Source organism: Pseudopipra pipra, chromosome 4 (assembly GCF_036250125.1).
Source record: "Pseudopipra pipra isolate bDixPip1 chromosome 4, bDixPip1.hap1, whole genome shotgun sequence".
Lineage (NCBI taxonomy): Eukaryota > Metazoa > Chordata > Aves > Passeriformes > Pipridae > Pseudopipra > Pseudopipra pipra.
The window spans coordinates 38,009,573-38,032,346 of record NC_087552.1 but is presented as its reverse complement, the minus strand read 5'-3'; the positions used below and the strand labels follow the sequence as shown (position 1 = coordinate 38,032,346).

General features: G+C 37.1%; 1 protein-coding gene across 11 annotated transcripts in view; it reads right to left on the bottom strand.

The window, feature by feature from the left end:
* GALNTL6 (polypeptide N-acetylgalactosaminyltransferase like 6) overlaps window positions 1-22,774 on the bottom strand; it is a 573,576-nt gene that overhangs the window by 491,120 nt on the left and 59,682 nt on the right. For 2 of the 11 annotated variants that reach the window (XM_064652482.1, XM_064652486.1), the window contains 2 exons: window positions 11,169-11,277; window positions 1,468-1,675 (listed from right to left, as the gene is read on the bottom strand). The exons of 2 other annotated variants lie outside the window; for them this stretch is intronic. The gene's annotated coding sequence lies outside the window, so the exon portion shown is untranslated. Of the gene's footprint in view, window positions 1-1,467; window positions 1,676-3,083; window positions 3,162-11,125; window positions 11,145-11,168; window positions 11,278-21,899; window positions 22,433-22,774 lie in introns of those variants that run through there. 7 more of the 11 variants (XM_064652480.1, XM_064652484.1, XM_064652481.1 and 4 more) reach the window with 5 other exon arrangements.

Genomic DNA, 22,774 nt, shown 5'->3' with positions numbered 1-22,774 from the left:
ACCTGAACTAAGTGATGCCCTTAAACTATCAAGCAACAGATTTAAAATAAGTGAGAGAAAATAACAATTGTAAATTACATAACTTTGTCATGGCAATTAGCAGTAGCCAAAATAGGTTAAGAAATAACTAAAGAACTAATAAAAGAACACCCATCAAAAGCTGGTGTATATGATGTGGAGAGAATAATTTAATAAAATATAAACTATTGACTTTTGGAGGAAATATTGAAGGATCATGCATCTACTCTACCTATACGGTGAGGATGCTTTCCCTATGCACCTGTGACTGGCCACTGTCAGAGACAGGATTCAGCAGTGATGGACTGTTGCTCTGACCAGTAGGTCATCCCCATTCAACTGTGATTGCTACATTTCAAATGCTACACACATTAGCAGAAGAGGATGCTAAGGCAATCAAATCATGTTCAGACAAACCAGGACAGTTAAAATTTCGTATAATATACTAGTAATTGAATTTTGAAGCTGCAAAGTGTTCCACAATAACTGGAATAATGCCAATTAAAAATTTACATTTTTAATAAAACTAGTCATGGCTATGATTTTTATTATGTGGAAGGTGGGTTTTTCTTTTGCAGGGGAGAGTATTAGTTAGCTTTTTAAAACAAGACACCTAGTGTGCACATCATTTAAGTTTAGAGGTTTACATTCATTTTATCATGTTACTCATTAAAGGCCCAGATTAGTGCAAACAAATTGGGCAAAATCTGAGGGAGAGATTACATAATATTCAGACAAGGTACAGAGTTCATGGCACAGTTACTCCATAGTATCATTCAGATATGAATTTGCACATGATAATTGTTATTTGTTTTGACATTTGCCAGTGCCATGCCTGACTGTTACTTACTTAGAAGGCTAGTTTTATGCAATTTTTATTCTCATAACGTATTTCTTCTGACATTCTTTTGCCTTCAGTCTTGATGTTATATATTCAAGTATTATAATCATAGAACATTCAAACAGTATAAAAAACCACACTGAAATATTATACGACAGTGTGTGACTATCAAAATTTACTTTTAGGTAAGTGTTATGAATTCTTTCTTTAAAAATACTGCTCCTGACATTTATGGGTAAGAGCCGCTGTTGTCCCTTCAGAAATACATTCTGAAGAAAAAAATGAGACTGAAAAGAAGTATATGTGCTGTTTCGACATCTGCTCTATATGATATCTATAGTCAGAGTTGCAACACGTACTTCTAATACTTATCTGTGTCCCTCCCTTTAAAGGGGAAAGAAATATTTTTTCTTTAGGTGAGAAAGCTGCAGAACTTTGACTCTTGGAACTGCTTAAGTTCTTCGTAGTGGCAGACGCATTCAGGCAGGTTTTAAAAACGCACAGTAGATTTTAAAACCTCTTTTTGTATGTGGCATTTTGTCTGAATGCCATGATACCACACTGAAAATCATATAGCTTCTAAAAGTGTTGCAGTGCAAATGTATTACCTCTGCAATGGAGACTGCTGCCCTTTAAGAAAACAGTTTTCTTCCTGTGGTAATACTTTGAGATATGTTCTGCTGCTGATCCTTTCAGAGTTTTATCTTGCTTTCTCAATGACCTTCTGTAGAGGTAGGCTTCCTTCCCATCACATCATGCAGTGTGGAGCACATCAGGCTCTGCAGAGTTCCTTAAATATTTGGTTGAAGGTCAGCCCTACCGTCCAGGAAAGAACAAATGCATAGTTTTATACTTTGCTACACTTGAAGAAACCTGGAATTAAAAAAAAAACAAAACAACAAACCAAAACAACAAACAAACAAACAAAAACCACTAAAAAAACCACAAAACAAAACCCCACACACCACAGGAACCACTTTTCAGTATGATGGTGTTAATTTGTAGCCCTGTAACTCTATAACTTGTGCAAGTAAAGGCTTGCCAACAGTAATAGCTGAATACTCCGGTGTGTATATTTCACTTATTTTGCAAAGCAGCAGAAAACAAAGATGCAGGTAAGTCATATGTGAAGAAAAGGCTGGGTTTTTTCTGCTGCTGACACTATGTCATTGAATTATGGGCAGTGGTTTGGTGCGAAGCCTTGATCCCATTGAATAACAGCAAAACTCCTGTTGTTATCACTTCATCTGGGGAAATGAATGTGGAGAATTTTGGAATAAATCATGGAGACCAGAAGTCCCAGAGAAGCAAAGCCTTTCCTGCACTTTGGTTCTCTTTATGCCGAAAGCCTGAACATGGATAGAAAATACTGCTTTAGGCAGATTATTTGGAAATTCAGAAGTAAACAAGGCAGGATTTCAGTGCCACTATTTACCTAGAGCTAACATTCATGATATTCACATAGCAGATTCACAATTTGCTTAGAAACACACTCTAGGAAGTTTTCTAGGAAAACTCAGAGAAGTTGATAAAGCTATGGTATAGCCTCTGAATAGCTTCAAACCACTACAGTGTTTGAAAGAAAGTAGGGTGCTTTGCTCTCATACATGGAATTTCCTCTCCAAGAAACAATCCTAAACTAAAAACATTTAACTTTGCACTAGAGAAATATTTTTCACATGATAATACATTAAGCCTCCAATAATTTTAATGGAATAAATCTGAGTTCCCAAAAGCACAAGGGACCCCTCTTTTATAACCTATAAAGAGATAGCAAGACTTTGGATTATGATAGTAAAACTGAAGTTTTTCATGGAATCATCACAGAGTCATAGAATGGCTTGGTTTGGAAGGGACCTTGAAGATCATCTAGTTCCAGTGCCCTCATGAGCAGGGACACCTTCCACTTCAATTTCATAGATTTATAAAGTATACTTATTATATATTTTGCCCCATATACTGAGTATTCAATCTTTATGCACAAGAATAGGTGTTCATAAGCACAAAAAGTGGTAGCAAAAATAACATAAAAGAATGTTTTCTAACTATTTTTTCTGTAAAACACACAACAACCACAGAACGTGCATTGCCAAAGTATGGCACATTGTTTTTTAACCACAACTGGAAGACCTTATATAATTCCTAGTTTTAAGGTGATTCTAAATGTCACTTTTATTTGACTGTCTATAAGTCTTCACTGCATGTCATCACAATATGGTTTTACCTGAATGCTGTGCTTGTCTTTGCTTTGCACACATCATTCTTCCAGGCTTTTTCTACCTTCTTTCGATTTTTTTTGGCTCTACAAGCAAATACATTTTTCATCTTATTCAAATGATAAAGTGTTTTTTGTGATTTGTCAGGCTCATGAGTCACTGTTACCATAGCATCTGAGACCTTCCTTTATGATCTTACACAGATAAGACAAACACAACAATAAGGTAGGGAAAAGTTCTTATTTTCTACATGGAAAACAGAGAAACCACACTGCTAAAGCATGAAAGAAAGAAGCACTGGACTGTCTTTTCCACTAATAAACCTTCCTTTCTGTGATGAGTTCCAGCAACATTGAATCATTCAGGTTGGAAAAGACCTCTAAGATCATCGAGTCCAACCATTAACCTGGCATTGCTTAACCTAAACATATATTTTCACCTCTGCATCAAGGTGCATAGGTTGAGTTTGTGGTTGCCTGTCTAAGCAAATAGACTTATTATTGGAAGCATATTATGTGTAAAAATACATTTTAATTCAGTTTTGATTAGTTTCTACTTCAATCTCAATTATATATGCCACAAATACCTTTATTAACTTAATAAGTATTCTTTGCTTGTAATTTCAATGTTGATGAAAGACAACTTAATTGCTTTTAGAAATTTACTCTTATTGTATTTTCTGTGACTTATCAAGTGAATATTATGTACATCAATCATTGTTTTAGTGTTGAAAAAATTTTCAATTACAAGAATAACTCACATTTTAATAACACTAAATGGTGTTTCACTATGTAAGAGTCCATTGTCAAGATGCATAATATTCAGATTTCCTTTCATTTAATAGCAGAGCCAATGAAGAGAAAAAAAAGGATATATAACTTTAGTACCCTCATATTTTCATTTCTGTTAAATATCACACTGAGTATGGTTCACATTTATCAATTTGAGTATGCAGCAGTTATGGGCTATGGTTTTGTGTATGTAATTTCTTTTATTAATTTTCCCACAAATCAAATTATATGAGAATAAAAAAGGGGAATAAAGATAACAGTTTCATAAATATCTTAAGGCCAAATCAGAAACTACGTTATGAATCATTGCCATATTATTCTTTTTCTCTGTCTTTCAACTGGAGAAGGAGGAACCAGAAATTCTCATATACCTTTATTTTTCCTCTCAAAATAAATCAAACAATGATTTAAATGGTTTCCAGCCTTCTTTTCATATGCTTCCTGTCTGTAATAAAAATTAAGGTGTTGTTTTGGTAGTATTTTGGGGTTTTTTTGTGAAAACAGGTGCATATATTTCAAAAGCACTTGCAATCACAAAAACATGCACAAAACCAAATTCCTGTCTTTAAGAAGACATCCTTCCTTTGAAAATTAAAATATTCATTTGGATTTGTGAATGTTTGCTTTTTTTCCCCCTCTGTTTCCCAAGCTGCCTCTGACTCAGTTCCCTTTTCCTTTCAAAATACCATTAACAGGTCTTTTTACTGATATAAATCAGAGAGCCTTACAAAAGAATGCAGCTGTGCCCTCAAATGAGAAGGTGCTGTTCTGGCAGCTAGACACCACAGAGGCTGGGAGGGGAAAAGCTGCTCCACGTAATGCTGGTATATGACACTGAAGCTCAGTGCTGGTGGCAAGGGGTCAGGAATGGCCACCTTTTCAGCCCCAGAAGCTGTGTACCCAAGTTTTAGCCTGACCAAAGATGTATATCTCATCCTTTGGAGACCCTAAGAGAAGCAGTTGCATGAACCTCCCAGGAAAAAGAGAGGTTTCCTCAGCAATTATCCACTCCCTTACTGGTCGGTGAAGTCAACCCGCACAGTTCCTCCTGATTTACTTCCTTCTCTATTTGGGGATCTGAATTACCTTTTTACAACCTAAGCCCACCTGGCAGTAGGGACTTAACTAACCCCAATGAGACTCAAACTGTGAATTGGTCAGGCGCTGAATATCAGCATCTTCTCCAGCTGTGTGTATATCACCTATGTATGTTAAGATCTAAAGACTGTATCAGAGCTTTGTGCATCCAGAGAGATCTTAAGCCTGATTAGAAAAAGTGATTGAGAAAAATGAGCTTGTCGGATGTCATGTTTCATACCTTTTTAAATGTAGGTAGCTGAAGTCTAGTTTCACAAAGAAGGGCTGTTTTACACTTCTGAGCAGCATTACCTGATGTCTTTTTGCTGCAAACTGTGCTGAGAAAATACTGGTACTAGATAAATTAATTATGTCTTTGTCTGCTTTGTCAATCAATGTAAGAAGATATTAAATCACAATAGAAAATACATTGTAATACAGTGATTATTTCCCTGGGATATCGTAAAGCATGAAGAGCAGCCAAGGGTTTCATACAGTACAGGACAGTAATTATCTCATGACAAGTGTGGTCCCTGGAGATCACTTTAAAGCTACTTTAAAGGTATTGCAGAGAAGAGCGTTATATATGCTATACTAGAAGATGACAAAGATGGCACTTTACAGTCACAAGAATGAGTTTTAGTTGGCTGTGAGGTACACACTGATTAATTTGAAGTGTTAACAGCCAATTGAATGCTTCTTCAGTTGAAGCATATTTATTACAGAGTGTAACAACCAGTTAATCACACTTCGAATCCACAGTATAAAAAAGAAGTTGGAAAGCAACAATCTTCTCTTTCTTTCAGTCATTTAGGGTGATATAAAACACTTCCTTTGTGTTTTTGCCTCTTGAAGCTACTTTGAAAATTCAAAAGCACTTTTCCTATTTGAAAAAAACAAACCACCATATTTGACAGAAATGCAGAATATTGCTAAAGAAGGATTGTTGAAGCCATGGTTTGAGTTCTGGGGAACATCAATGACTGACCTATATTGAAATCAGTTTACAGCTCCTGCAATAAGATATTCAACCACTTCACCATATGCTTCATTCCCATCTTGCAATACACATTTGCTTACACAGTTCTAATACTAGACTATTTTAATATCTTTGGAAAACTGCATATGGTTACTGTTTCTCCTCTTAACACAAGGACAACTAAAGTATTTTTTCTTTAGCCTAAAAATTTCCTTTTCACCGAATATACTTGATTTCTATTTCTATCAGAATAAACTGAGTCATAAATATAGCATGTGTGCTTCAGTGTGTGTGTATGTGTAGGATTTTTTCCCTGAATTGTCTGCTTTCCTTGAAAATGTGACCTTCAAGAAGCATACAGAAAATTGAATTGCTGTATGCATAAATATTTTCATACACACTTTTTGTGCGAAAGAAATCTTCAAAAATTAACATCATTGTTGAAAAAAAAGCAAATTAATTAAATTATAATACCTAAGTATTAATAGGTCAGTGCTAAATAGGCTTTACAAGTTTAGTAGTAAACACCTGTGGATGCAATATGCATTCTTCATGCATAATAAAGTCAGGGGATCAAAAAACTACATGCGGCAATATTGACTACGCACTTGCATTGAACAGAAATAAAAAAAGTGGTTATAACACATTTACAATTTTTGTAAAGTACCCTAGGGCATATGATGATATTGAAACAGAACAGGGAAAAAAAAAAGGAGGAATATGATTTTGAGGATATTATTTACAGATAATATTTATGAAGTGCTAGTGCATTTGTATTTTCTTATTTTTCCTTTTCTGTAACCAGTCTCATTGAAATATAGGAATAGAAAAGACATTACTTTGTTGCCAGTATTCTTGTCACATTTTTAATAAAGAACTAAAATACATATTAATTACTAAAGTGTATAGGACTCCTTAACAGAAATAGAGGACCTATCACGAAAGAAGAAATCAGAAGTTCATTCCAAAAAAGGTGAAGTTCATCCTTGGAGAAAGGCCAGCACATAGTCCATGTCCCATTAAAGTTTTAATTTGACAACTTCATTTTGAGTCTACCAGGATGACTTTCACACAGGATAATGGAACATCACACAATATGCCAATTTGGAAGGGACCCTCAAGGATCAAGTACAACTCCTGGTCCTGCACAGGACCATCCCCAAGAGTCACACCATTTGCCTGAGAGCATTGTCCAAACACTTCTTGAACTCTGTCAGGCTTGGTGCTGTGACCACTTCCCTGGGGAGCCTGTTCCAATGCCCAACCACCGTCTGGGTGAAGACCCTTTTTCTGATATCCAACCTAAACCTCCCCTAACACAACTTCAGGCCATTCCCTTGGGTTCTGTCACTGGTCACCACAGAGAAGAGATCAGTGCCTGCCCCTCCTCTTCCCTTCACAAGGAAGTTGTAGCCCTTGATGAGGTCTCCCCTCAGTCTCCTCCTCTCCAGGCTGAACAGACCAAGTGACCTCAGCCCCTCCTCATACAGCTTCCCCTCAAGGCCCTTCACCATCTTCATTGCCCTCCTTTGGATGCTCTCTCATAGCTTAATGTCTTTCTTATATTGTGGTGCCCAAAACTGCACAATATTCAAAGAGAGGCTGCACTAGTGCAGAGCAGAGAGGGACAATCAACTCCCTCAACCAGCTGGTGATGATGCCCCCCAGGACACAGCTGGCCCTCCTGGCTGCCAGGGCACTGCTGACTCATATTCAACTTGCCATCAACGAGGTCCCCCAAGTCTCTTTCCACAGCACTGCTTTCCAGCTTCTCCTTCCCCAGTCTGTCCATATATTGGGGGTTGCCCCATCCCAGGTGCAGAATCCAGCACTTTCCCTTCTTGAACTTCATATGGTTAGTGATTGTCCTCTTATTTGTTGAGGTCTTTCCGCAGGGCTTTCCTTCCTTCGAGGGAGTCAACAGCTCCTAGTTTTGTGTCATCTTTAAAGTTGCTTAGTATCCCTTCCAATCCTTCATCCAAGTTGCTTATGAAGATGTTGAAGAGCACAGGCCAAAGATGGAGCCCTGCGGAACCCCACTAGTGACAGGTTGCCAGTCTGTTGTTACCTGATTCACTATCGCCCTCTGTGTGCAACCGGTGAGCCAATTGCTCACCCACCACATGATGAGTTTATCCAGCTGTGTGCTGGACTTCTGTCTAGAAGGATCCTGTGAGAGATAGTATCGAAAGCTTTAGTGAAATCCAAAAAGATTACATCAACTGCCTTCTCTTGATCAACTAGGTGGGTTACCTTGTCATAGAAGAAAATCAGGTTGGATAAGCAGGACTTTCCTTTCACGAAGCTGTGCTATGAGAAGACCAATGACTATTGTGTTTCAGGTGTTTTTCACCTCCCAGAATAATCTTCTCCATTACTTACCAGGCACTGAAGTGAGACTGACAGGCCTGTGGTTTCCGGGGTCCTCCTTCTTCCCCTTCTTGAAAACTGGGGCAATGTTTGCCAGCTTCCAGCTCTTTGAATTCAACACCCTTTGTCAGCTGGGACCTCTCTGGATTCCCAAGACTACTCAAAAATCATCAAGAGAGGTTTTGCAATTACATCAGCCAGCTCTTTGAGGATTCTGGGATGAATCCCATCAGGCCCCATAGATTTGTAGGGATACAGCTGGAGAAGCAGATCCCACACAAATTCAGGGCATATCCCATCAGGTGTCAGTAGACCACATGTTAAGTAGATCATCCCATGGGAGAAAAGTACAGAATTTTTCCAATTACATCAACCTCAGAGCCATGCATTATCCTGATGGATCTGCCTATACCTATCAGTATTATTCCTTGTTACCAGAAGAATGAAGGAAATCACTACCTGTGCTCTTGATCCCCCTGCTAATTTTCCCAGGGCCCTGAAGTCTCTTTTGATTGCCCTTGGACTTCTCTTTGTTATTTCGTCACTTCCAACTTGAACAACCAATAGCACATAGTGATCAGAGGGCCTTACTAGACTGGAGAGTTTTCCAGTAATGTCCCTCATCCGAGACCCTGGGAGACAGCAAACTTCCCTGTAAGTGAGGTTCAGTCTGCATGTTAGGCCCTCTGTTCCCCTTAGAACTATTACAACTATCTATTCCTATTATAACTACCCTTCTTTTCCTCTTAACAGAGGAGATCTTGATGCAGGTACAGGTGGAGGTGTTTCAGGAGGCCCCACTACCCAGAATGACCTTCACGCATCTTGTCAGTTTTCTGGCCTTCTAGTGCCAGAGCCTTATACCTGCTGTAGAAGGTACCAGTCCAATCTGTCAAATTCTGAGAAGGAAGAGGAAGGAACCTTCCTCCTGGTACCCACGGTGACCAACTTCGAAGTCTTGAGACTGTAGTGTCTCCGAATATAATCCATCTCTCTTGCCCATTCACCCAAATACTACATAGCCTGCTCGCTTCTTCCGCAGCTCCCTCACCTGGTGACACAGCTCTGCAACCATGGGCACACCTTCTGCAAAATAACTGTTGGCCCAAGCCTCGCAAAGAGGCATCGGGCGCTCCTGGCAAGCTGTGACTTCGAGAGCTGCATCTGCCATCAGCAGGTCTGTCTGTCTGTCTGGAGCCTCTGACACAGCTGGTTCAGTGACTCCCACAGCTACAAGGGACTGAGCTTTACGGCGTGTCAACACCATAACTGAGGAAGCTTAAACTAATATGCTAATAGGAGTGGGGCTGAAAGGATCTCTTTGCCCTTCCTTACCAGGTACTGAGTCTGCTGCCTCTGTTGGCTGCTCCTGGGTGGTCAAAGGGGAGTTCTTCCCGCTCATCCCGCTCATCTGTGTGGAACTGCTGTGCCACACCCACACTCTGGGTCGTTTTACTCCCTGGAACCATTTAAATGCCCCTTGGTCGCTCCTGGCACCGCCCCCTCCTCGCCTGGTTTGCTGCTGAGGGCTTCCAGGTGGTGGAGATGCTGTGTGGGTGTTCCTGAGTCCAGGAACCCCTATACATCTGGGTCTCACCCACTGGATTTCCCTTTGCTCAGGGCTGCTGGAGCCTCAGTGACTGAAGGTTTGGGTAGGTCAAAGGCCAAAGAAAGCATTAAGAGGTTTAGTGTTTACAGGGCATATATAAAGTATATTCTGCTTAGAAATAAATAAAGTGAAGCAGCATCAGTAAAGGCAGCTACAGGTTAAGGTTCCAAATGAACCACCAGTAGTTTTTTTATGTCCTAAACTTATCTGAGGAGGAGGCACTTGCCACTTGCTGTGCCCTTTGTTATTCTCTTAACACTTATTATTCCCTCTTTAGTATTCTCTTCTTCAGCTCTCCAGTACAACACATCAGGCATTACACCCTGCACGTCCTCTGTCTCTTTGCAAACTACAGCCCTGCTTACAAAAGGCTAAAGATCACCTCTAGCGGACAATTCAGGATCACCAGTGTTTCAAGTGCTGTACAGTTTAATCTTTAGTTAAAGACCATCTGTGAGAAGAGACATTACTTCCCTCTCCCCAAATCCCATGGGTAGTTTCTGAAGACAAATTCCACTGTTCATGTGTAAGTAGAAAACAAGAACCAGAAAATGCTAGTTCTTGGAAACAGAATATTTTCTAATGGAATTAGAGCTATTTAGCAAGCAGGGAAAAAAAAGTTTTGCGTTCATAAAACTGATATGTTCACAATACATGTATTTTTATTTAATTTTTTTTGTAGCTGAATGGGTTGAAGCTTTTAAAAGCCTATTAGCTTTACCAGTGGTGGCGTTTTGTTTTACCATTGTTTGTAATTTTCTATTTACAGTAACATAACAAATGTAGTGCCTCCAGCAAAAAGCTAAAGGTTGATGAGAAACAGAATGGAAAAGCACCTAAATGTTAGACTAGTCAGCAAGATTTTCAAATTTGTTAAAATTAATACAAGCTATCATTAGAGTACTCTACAGTTCAGTGCTTCATAAATATGAAAAACAAAGCGGTAATGCTTTTTGTACCTTTCAGCTTGACTTTTAATGTGGTTTTATCTTCCTTTAACAAATCAGGATGCAGAACTGCTCATAAAGCTTTCAGTATAGACCAACAGTGTAATAATTCACTATGTGCATCTTGAGGCTCTTACAACTTGAATGCATCCAGAATGATTGAAAAAATGTATACTAATTACATAAAATACAACAACAAAGGGCAAAGAATTATCTGTCTCTGCTCTAGGGTGAAGATGGATACCTCTTCATTATTTTGCCTGCTTCATTCACTGACCTAGTTGTCTTGGCAGAGCAAAATAAAAGAGTTTATTTGACACCTAGTTGTCTTGGCAGAGCAAAATAAAAGAGTTTATTTGACTTCTGTCTGCTGAGTCTTATATGTCCTGAAGAACAGTAGGATTCCTTCCAATTGGTGGTTGAGGCTTTCTAAAATGAAATAAAATATCAAAGTACATCTTTATAATTTATGCACCAAAAAGTATATCAAAGAACCTCAGACTGAGTACTGAAACTGCTTTAGAAAATGACATAGTGGGAGAATAGTGCAAATTAATTTCAAATTTTGCAATGTTTATTCAAAATGAATAAGTGCATTTTTTACCATATAATTTTATCAGGATGGGAGAAGGTTTTAAGTCACTCACAACATTGATCGCTCATGGCATAGCTTTTTGGGTGTGCCAAGCAATTAAAAGACTTGGGAACACCAAGGTGAGTGAAAAAGTTCTTTGGTAGAGGACTGAGTTATTCAAACATTATTTAAAAAACATTTGAAATTCTGAATGATGACTTTATTCAGGGAATCATGGGGCATTTCTTCATAAAAGTTCTATGCAGGAAGGTATACATCTCTTACTCAGATGCCTATAATACAACATCTTATTGCACTAGTAAATATTTGACTGACTTGACTCACAAAAATAGGTAAAATAACATGAAAAATTAAGTGAAATTAAATGTCTGGCTATGATCTCAGTGGCAAACATAAACTATGCCTTTTTATATAATCAATTATCCAGAGCTATCAAAACCCCTGGTCCAACTAACGACTGTTGAACAGAGAAGGAAAATATTTGGCCTACATAGATCTGAAGGTATTTTAGGCTCTTCAGTGATGGAAGGATTTAACAGACAAAGAAATATGTATGTAGAAAACTGAAAGCATATAGTTGTAAAAATGGACATAATAGTTTTAACTTTCACATAATGTTTGTAATATGTAATGACCAGATATCAGGATTTCTTTTTTTAATGAAATGTGCCAGATTCTAGGACAAAGCAAGAAAGATGGTATTTTTTTTTCTAAAGTGCTAGAAGTAGCTAGAAGAATGAATGTCATCGCCTATTTTATACATAAAATTAAATATTTAGGAGGAGAAAATGCATCAGGATCAATCCAAAATTAAAATTTACAGTGGCAATCTGAGAACTCCCGTGCAAGTCAGCAGCACTTGTCTGCTCAGGAACTGCAACACAAGACCATTAATTTTACTGTGTTAATGACTGATTTCAAAGCCACTGCTTCTAAAAAACCATAAATTAACAAAATAAACATTCTTTCTTTTAGGTATGAAAGGTATGTTAGAGGAACTCCAAAATGAATTGAAAAGTCAGATTACTTCTACCAGCATTTTACAAGGTTGCAACAGACAAAATAATATCTAATATTTCTCTTCTTGGAGAGAAACTTCAGTAGGTATCATTGCCCAGAGCTTTCCAAGTGCAATCTTTTCCTCCTTTTCCATTTCTATAAGAGGAATTTTTCCACAGGCTTCATGCATGTATTTTCATCACTACAAGTATTCAGAGAGCATCTGCAAACAGAGTCAAGCTCAGAAAAGCAGAGGTGTTAAACAGAGTAACCAAAGTCCAGAAAAGTGTTCCCTGTTGGTAGGTGATGTGATGCATCCTGAAGTGGTTGGTCAGTGACTCAAAATTTGTGCCACCTTCTGCTCAGCAGTGCGGTAATAGATGTTGTGTTGTTATGATTTCACTATTCATCAAGGAGGAAATCCATAAATTCATGAAATGTCCACAAAATGGAATTTTAATAACAGATTATGAGAATTGCAAGAGATTCAGCAATTCTGCCAGCATATTCCTGTAAAGATTTATTCTTCTCTGACAGTATGTATGACTGAGACTTAAGGGTGCAACTTGTAAGAAAAAGTCCTGTTTCCTTGGCTGAGGATGAGGGTAGGGCCAGTGAGTTTACCTTGTTACTCAGTTTGGACTTATTAGTATAGAATTATTTCTTCTTCAGCCTGTAGAACAAAGTTAAGTACCAGACAGAAAAGCTATGAGGTACAAAGGTTAATGGTGAAACAAAAAATAATGAAGAATAAAGTATGCTATTTCCATTGTAATGAAGTCCATTTGGCTTCAGCTTTAGAAGCAAGCTATTTTAGGCTCTCTAGTGACGCAAGGATTTAACAGACAATGAAATATATATTAAAAAACTGAAAGCAAATGTGTAAAAATATCCATAATATTTCTGTCATCAATATGCTTTAATCCTGGCCAGGATTATGGAACGGATTCACAATTTAAAATTTAATATCACACTGGCTTATAAAACCCCTGGATTTGGTATGTATAAGTAATTATAAAAAAAAAAAAAAGAACACCAATCACTCCCAAGTTTTCTGATTTTATATCAAAATGGAACCAGAAGCCTCTGCTTGACCTCTTACTGTCCCATCAATGGTTTCTCAGGATCATCTTTCTGCACCCCTGCCCCCTGCTGCTCCCTGCTGACACCCTGCCAGGGGGTGGCCTCTTGCCACCCAAGTCCCACCTGAACCAGGAGCGTCCATCTCCTGCACAAGCAGAGCAAGGTAAAAACTTTGTCTAAACACCAGTCCTGGGCCTGTCCCTCTGACCGCTGTTTGGCCACAGTCCCTGAGAAAAGATACTTTTGGTTTAACAGGGTGCCGAAGTTAGTATGAAAAATGTCCTTGTTATGGCTTGAAGGTTAAAGAAGCTGAAGTATTTCTTCCAGCACAGAAATACCAAGCGCCTCATGGAGATGAAGGCAATGGCTGACAGGAGTTTTTATGGAGTGCCATCATATCGAACTGTCAGGCAGTGCCTTTATTCACAAATCTGTGAATCTCTAAAAGTGCTACAGGCAAAAATCCTTTCCCTGTGATGCATCTCCAACTACTTGTTCTCAGGAGATTTAAAAACTAGGCTTTACTGTGTTTTCTCATTAATTTTGAATAGCAGAGCAGACATGCAGAATTCTGTTTGTCTACCTTGTCACTGCCCAGTAAATGAAATTCACAGAAAAAAATGTCACAGAGCCCCAAACACCCAAAAAACAACAAAGTATTGCAATCTGACTCTTTCATTTGGGAAGAAGCGGTTATCTGTGAATAAAGACCTCATATCCCCAGCAGTGACCAGTTCCACAAAATTTTTGTGTCAGTTTTGCTGAATTTGAATATGCTGTAAACTTAGGACGAAAAGCTGCCTCAACTTCATCTGACATCAGGTTAGTTTTAATGAATTTGACCCTCTAATTCTCAGCTGTCAGAGCCGCCAGCACTGGTGTAATGAACTGACACATTGTTTAGCATACATTTTTTAAATCTCATTTAATTTTATAGTAGATTTTTTGTCTTAAAACCTTATACTTTTATTGAGCAATTAAACTGCGTTCTCAGTCAGGGGGAAGAAACGCTCATAAAAGAGAAATAAGCTAAGCAGTAATTTCTAGACAGAAGTTGCATTTTTATTTCCTCCATCATAATAAGAACAAATATTTGCTTTGTAAAATAAGAAGCAGAATCTTCTAAAGAGCTGAAAATGACAACTGATTTTTTATTTTTTTCTTCAAGTGCTATTAGTTTAGAGTTCTTGGACTAGAAACCTGCTTCTGGTATACTGGCAGATTAGTCAAATAAAATGAGCAATAGTTGTTGGAATCTTTTTCTACAACCATTTTGCTGACTGATGGCTGTTTTCAAAGCATCACACATATTGATTTTTCTTCCAGAAATCACCTTTCCTTTAATGCAAACATTTTAAAGGTAACCTTGTGTCTGCCAACAAACTAGCAAAATCCTGTATCTGTTGTAAACAGTTCTGATGTTAAAGCAAGATGACTGGAGACCTCTTTGTGATGGTTCAATGACTACCTGTGAATTTTATAGATGATACTGAAAAGGATAAAATATTATGTACAGTACCTAAGTATGTCTTCAAATATAATAATAACAAAATCAGGTTTTAACAAATGTTAATTTGAAGGACATTACCATTTATAAAACAATATCAATGCTTTTTATTTTACTTATCACCTCTATTCTTATTAATTTGCTCTGGTAACGTCTAAACTGTGTTTCTATCCACCATGAGTAAGAAAGGAAAAATGTACACTTAAAATAATTACAAAAAACTGCCTAAAAAATTAAAAACACCACCGATATGTATTTCATTTGAAGAAAGTATTAAACTACAAAACTATACACTGCTAATATATGGAGAAATTCTTTATTTTACTGCTATTAACTAAATGTTACTGAAGAAATAAAAGAATTCAATTATATGTCTTCTAGAAAATACTTTGCTAAAATTTCTCTATGTTATGAATACCTGCCTACTTAGTTACTTTCATGATCAATGAACTTAAATACCTCAAAAATAGTTTGGATAGAGAAGACATCCTCACAGCAACAGAATAGATAGAAATATGTGACAAGTTATTGTAAGACTCAACAACTAACAACTTTATGAATATACATACAGTTCTGGTGCCCACAATATAAGGACATGGAACTGATGGAGCAAGTCCAGAGGAGTGTCATGAAGCTGATAAGGGGACTAGAGCACCTTCCCTATGAAGACAGGCTGAGAAAGTTTGGGCTATTTAGCCTGGAGAAGAGGAGGTCTCATGGAGACCTCATAGCAATCTCCCAGTATCTGAAGGGGGGCTACAGGGAAGCCAGAGAGGAATTTTTCATCAGGAATTGTAGTGATAGGACAAAGAGTAATGAGTTCAAACTGAAAGACAGGAAATTTCGGTTAAATATAGAGAAGAAACTCTTTACAGTGAGGGTGTGAGGCTCTGGAACCACTTGCCGAGAGAAGTTGTGGATGTCCCATCCCTGGTGATGTTCAAGGCCAGGTTGGGGGCATTGAGCAACCTTGTCTAGTTGGGGAAGTCCCTGTCCAGGGCATGGGGTTTAGAACTAGATGATTTTTAAGGTCCCTTCCAACACAAGCTGTTCTATGATTCTATGCTTAAAAATTGGTTAAGGCCTGCATGCTAACACAAATGCAGTATTCAGAAGAATCCTGGCAGCAATAGGGTAACAATAAGAGTATGTCAAACTCTTTGATCTTTATGTAGATGGTAAGTAAATGAATTATTATTTTAATAATAGGACTAATGAATGAATTATTATTTTAATAATAGGGCTAATCATAGTCCTTCCTAAAGTAATATCCTACTGATTTCAGTCCTTATCTGAAACACAAAAGCACATGAAGCTGCTGTACCACTTGAAAGACATTCAGATGCATAAATACATTAATTCTTCTGAAGCATGATGAGCAGAAGTGGCAAGAAGGTACTTTTATTCATTATTATACTCTAGTTTATAGCAGATTGAAAATTTTCTGACTACCTAAACAGTTTTGATCAATGAATATTATTTTAATTAATTAAAACATATTAGAAAAATCTACGAAAATAATTTTGGAAGGATCATTTTGAATCTTTCCAAAGATATTTTGGCTGCATGTTCCAACTTAGGGGAAAAAAAATCAAAATCATTATACTTATTTCTGATGAAACAGACATTCCAAATTTTGACTAGTCTTGAATGGAGTCATGCTCCAATTCATGGTTCATCCCTATTACAGTATTGCACTGTGTGGAAAACTGAAGAGTTATAACACTGAACTCTAATGACTCTTAGATCAATAAAGCACTGTGACATGCTGTACTCCCAGGTGAAAGGAAAATTGAGCTGCAATTGACATCTCAGATCTGCCAGTTCCTTACATTCACAGAGACATTATTATTTAGTTTGGCTGAAAGCAATATTCTAATATAACCAAAGGTCAGGACTGAGTAATAAATCTGAAGCTAGAGTCAGTTTATCATAATACTGCCATGTAAAAGTCACAATGTGTAAGTAAAGGTCAATTTTAGCAAGTCATATTCAAGTGTTTCTCCTTTGGGCTGTGGTAAAAAAAATCCTCTTCTTTGTTATGTGATAAATAAACACTGAAAGGTATAAAAATCGCTAAATAACATATTGCAAATTATCTAATTTAATTCTGCTGTGTATCAGATTTCTAGAGACTGCACCACAATTCCAGTCTTTCAATTTCTCAGCATATCCTCAAGTTAACCTTACCGTAACTGGAAAGATTATTAGCTCATTCTACAGGTGTTTCTGTGGAATTCCAAAGTTTCCTTAGTTTTTGTTTTACTGAAGACACAGAGGGATTATCGTAATATTTAGAAGAGCTTCACTTATTAAGCAAGCTGAAGAAACGCTATGTGAATCAGCCTGCCTTTCCGTGATTTGTTTTTCTAAACTTTTAAACTGACATAAGTAAACTGTACAATTCTGTCAGTGAAGACTAATGATCTAAAAGCATCACACTACTCAAACAGCTGAAAATATGAAAGCATTCACATGACATTCCTCCTTAGGATAGCATATTTCAGCTGGAAACGTGTTCATGAATCAAGAATTGTTATCCAGACTTACAGTCTTGAGAAAACAGCAAAATGTGGGAGCTGTTTTATACTGAAAAATAGTGTGAGTATTACTGTTTGAATATTATGCCTTGCTGAGAACTCAAAATAAGATCCCATATCAAGCAGTAGTACAAGCCTCACGCTCTGTAATAGAATGCAGTTGAACCTTTGTAGTTTCTGGGTCAAGAGGAATGAAAGACTTGCGAGTAAATAGTGTGTAAAGTACTAATATAAGCATGGTTGGTTTAAAAAAAAATGAAAGAAATAAACAAAAGCCTTGTAGGACACAGACTACAGTCAATGTTCATTCTGAACTTCTTACTAATTCTGTTTATTGTCTGACGTCCAATGAAATTTTCCATTGCTGTAGACAATTTTTATAAACCTTTTGTGAAGGTTTGCCAAACATCATTGATATTTATCAGCTTTTCTCCTTCCCTCTTCCTATGCTTTACCAGAGTGTTTGCTATAGAGATGCTGAAGATCAACAAGCAATTTATGAAGATTATGTCCACTCCCATCTGTTATTCAGGAGCAGAAGAGGTCATGTAATTTTTTTTTTAATCATGGCACATTTTTTTACACAGAAGAATTTCCAGAACTCTGGCTTTTCACTTTTATTAAACTAATGTTAGCAGTATTTTATTCCTAATCTAATCATATATGATAACTTTGATAGTATTTTTAATTATTTAATTATTTAACTGGAGCTGCCTACAGCTATCAAGATTCCTAATTTTTTTGTGCAACATGTATTAGGAGATTCTCATAAAAACTAGCATTTATAAATACCATCTGTTGTCTTCACTTCCCTCCCCTTCCTGCCATCAGGTATTTTTACACAGGGATAAGCCTAAGATTTCTTTTCTCTAGGTTGAACAGTCCCAGCTCCCTCAGATTTTCCTCATATGAAACATACTCCAAGCCTTTAATCTCTTCATGTCCTTTGCTGGACTGGCTTCAGTATGTCCATGTCTTCCTTCTAGTGAGGAGGCCAGACCTAGACACAGCACTCTAGACATGCCTTACCAGTGCTGAGTAGAGGGTAGAGGAACCACCTACGTTTTCAAGATTATAATTCAAGCCCTAAAAAGTAGGAAAACCTTTTTCAAAAGGAATTTTCTTTTTAATATCTTTCTGATATCTTTACATTAGTTCATAGCATACTATTTTGCATTTCTTGGCAGTTTACTCAAGATACATAATTAAAGAATTATGACTTAGAAAGATGCTAGTTTCCCTTGGAATTTCTGGAACAAGCTAAGCATTTTCTCTGCAACCCCAAATTTCTAGTCCCTACAATTTTCTAGAGTACTTGATCTCCCATGATATCTCTGTTTTATTTGCTGCATCCTGTTTTTCCACAGGATGCTTTCTCCCCTCTTTTTGCCTCCATACATATGCTGCTCTGAAATACATTACATGAACTAAATATTTTTCACAATGTTAGAATAACTTTTTAATCATTAAAATACTCTCAGAGATTAATAACTAGTAAAAGAAAAAAGATTAACACAAGTTTTATGACAAGTTGTTACAATCAATATTTCAACAGCATCTCTTGGATGAGATATGCTAAACTTCTGCATACCGCAACACACCATATTTGTATTCCTGTTCAATTCCTGGTTTCAGACACAGTCAGGGCCAATTTAGATATAGACATAGCGTCAGTAGGGAAAAATTAAAACATTGATAGGGAAATAAAACCCATCTCCCACACTAATCCAAGAAAATGCAAACATAAAGAACAGTTGTGATTGCCCTTGATGGTCTGGTGTGTTTGTGTTTTGTATTTTTTTCGGTTAATCAAGAAACAGCTATTCAGACAGCTCTGAACATCCTGTGCAGTAATCTTAGAATTTATGGTTACCTGCTGGTTACAGTTACATACTATTTTGACTACAATGTCTTAGCTTTAGCTTATTGCCATGCTAACCACTGCAGGCTCCATTACCTTTCAAGTATCTATCATAAACACTGCCATTAGCCATAGCCTTCCATTTGTGATACTGTTCCTAATTTTTCCAGATTCAACAATTATATCAGTGTTCTTCATAATTTCACCCCTGTCTTATCTGATAAAAAGATTCTAACTAGATCAAGCTAATTTTGGTCTTGCTTTCATTCTACTTTCTTGTGGGCTATATAACTAAAATGCTTTTGGTTCATATTTTGACAGAACTCAATTAGAATGTCAAATTCTACATTTCTTTCAAGTCTAGGGTACTGAATCAGGTTAAAAGTAGGAATACAGGCTTCCTAATTATATATGTTACTGCTCTGCAGAACCATTAATCTTTTAAAAATAACACACTTGTGCTTCAGAAGGCACTGAATGGTTTGTTGGCTCTTAACAGAAAACATGAAGAGTAATACAAATGCACAATCACTGTTGCAGGGGAATTTTGGAATGATTTGGGCTTCAAGCTTTCTCATTTGTGAGCACGACCCAGCTACTACTGTTGAAGAGCATGAAATTGAGCTGTCATTACTTACTCATTATATTTTATTGTGCTAGGAATCATTAGGAATCAAGGATGTGAGAGTCATGAGAAATGGGGAGTTTATTTGCATCAAATTCTTTCTGTTATGCTTCTCTTTCCAATTTAGTATTATTCAAATGTCTTCAAAATTATTCAAGAATATTTTATTTTTGTGAATTCTTCCTTGTATGTCAATACTACAAATGCAACTTTCATTAGATTCCCTTCTCACAGTGATTCCACCTCTAAGGCATCCCTAAAAATCTAATTTATCTCTGATTCTTAACAAGTATTTTAAGACTATTCACCTTTTCCAAATATCCTCTGCCCCCAGAAATCAATGGCAAGCTCATGCTGTTTGAGATTAGCCTCTTAAAGGCTTGCTTGGAATGGCTGAAGGTTTTCTATATAGCCATTAAGGATTTAGCAGTTCTTCTCCATCATTTTAGCTTCAGATAATCTTTAGTTAGCCACCAATGGGCACTATTACATGGGAAACTGAATTTCTTAAATTCAGCAAGGGGATTCTTAAAGTGTTATTTTGTTTTAAGGTGCCTAAGCCTGGATAGACATCGTATAAACAAAAAATTTTTAGTAAGTTAATAGAATACCACATAATGTAGATACACTGCTTCATTGTCAAAAGTGATAAACTTGAGCACATTGTGCACTAATTAATATTGGTGTAAGAAAGTGTAACTTGAGTTAGCTAAATTTATTTGAATTGATTGGGGAATACAAAAAGTAGAATTAGAGTGTAATTTAATCTAGTATTCAAGGATGATATTTCTAAGGACAGGAGAAAAGGAGGGTAGGAGCACCTCTTCTGTGAAGGCAGGCTGAGAGAATTTTGTTGTTCAACCTGGAGAAGAGAGCTGAAAAGGGACTTTTTACAAGGGCATGTAGGGATCGGATGGGGGGAGAATGGTTTTAAACTGAAGTAGATATTAGGAAGAAATTCTTTATTGTGAGGGTAGTGAGGCTCTGGAATCACTTGCCCAGAGAAGTTGTTGATGCTCCATCCCTGGAAGTGTTTAAGGCCAGGTTAGATGGGGCTTTGAGCAACCTGGTCTGGTGGAAGGTGTCCCTGCCCATGGTGGGGGCTAAATCCAAACCATTCTATGAAAAGATGAATCTCATAGTACCTTGACTAGTGAATTATGTAGTGTCATCACTGTCATTTCAATGCAACAATGTAAAAATAAATCTAAAACATAGTACCATACTAGCTACTAGAAAGAAAATTAAGTTTTTTGTAGATGAAACCAGGACACATATGTGGTTTAGTCACCAGAGCCCCAAGACCCTCACAATTGTAATATTTTCTAATGTGATGGGACATTTTCTTCTCTTCCAGAGACCACCTGTATGAGTGGTAGGTCTTTCTGAGGAGTGTAGAATCAGCTACTGCCTTCACACTACTCATCCTGATACCAAGGTTCAAACAGTAATGAACTGTAGTTTTAAATTCAGAAGTCTCAGTGGAATTTTATGGTACTAAATTTAGTGTTCTGGATCTCTAGTTCCACTAGCACTGAAAGATAAAACACCATTTTTGGAACTTGAAATTTGGAACTCATTGTAGGAGTAACCACTTGGTTTTATTTATAGAAAAATCATATGATTAACTATAGAGCTCAACATGATTGCATATATTTCCTTTCACACTTAAAAGAATGTAGTGAGGAGCTAATTGTACAGTCTTACTAATAAGTAGGTTTTTCATTCAAGCCTGTGAATGGGTATGACAAGAGAGAAAAACAAGACCCCAAAAATTGCTTGACTATATTTAGAAAGTGCATAATGTAAAGAAGAAAAAAAAAAGAGTTCTCCCAACTGACCCTGAAAATACAAGCTAATTCTTAATGCACCTATTTGACAAGTACTGCATGACTCTTCTGGCAGGGTTACAGTACGCTTAGAAATTAAGGGGAAGGTGGGACTGCAAAGAAAGCTCATTAATTAGCATTTTTAGTATTTCAGATGCAAAGGACAGCATAGACTTGCAAACAGCATTACTACGATATCTCTAGTGCAAATAAAAGATATGGGAAAAGGGTAACCCACAAGATTCCCTCTGTGCAAACTTTTTTAAGGGGATAAGTAGGCAATAGAACACAAAATCAAGTCAATCTACTTTCTCCACTTATTAAGCCCTCAGTCCCCTGTTTTCCTGGCCTCTCTAACATTAAATTTTACGAGTTATGTATGTTAAAGAGCAGGTTACAGCATAGCATTTGCCTTAAGCCCTGCTCCAGGCATCTGTATTAGTAGCTGAATGACATCTAGTTTTATACAGTGCAGCCACATTGCTCAAACCTGAGTATGGGCTGACTTACGGATCTTACCACCTTTTGCAAACACAGTACTGGAACCCTTCCCCTACAGCATTGTAAGAACAATTTTGTATTCCAACAAGTTGTGCGCAAGACATATTTGGAAGTAAAACATACAGACCCCATGTTAGTATCAGAGTTTGATCTTATAGAGGTGACTTGATTTTTCCCATAATTTATCACACAAATTAATTTTTGTTGTTGTAAGAACACCCTCATTATTTCCAATAACAACAATTAAATATTTCCAGATATGGGTAACTGACGCTGAATATGATCCTGGTCATGTTAGATCTTTCATGGCAGAAAAAGATCTAACAGATAAACATTACTTAAAGCCTTGTTGAATGTACTATATTCCTAATGTAAAAAGTAAAACC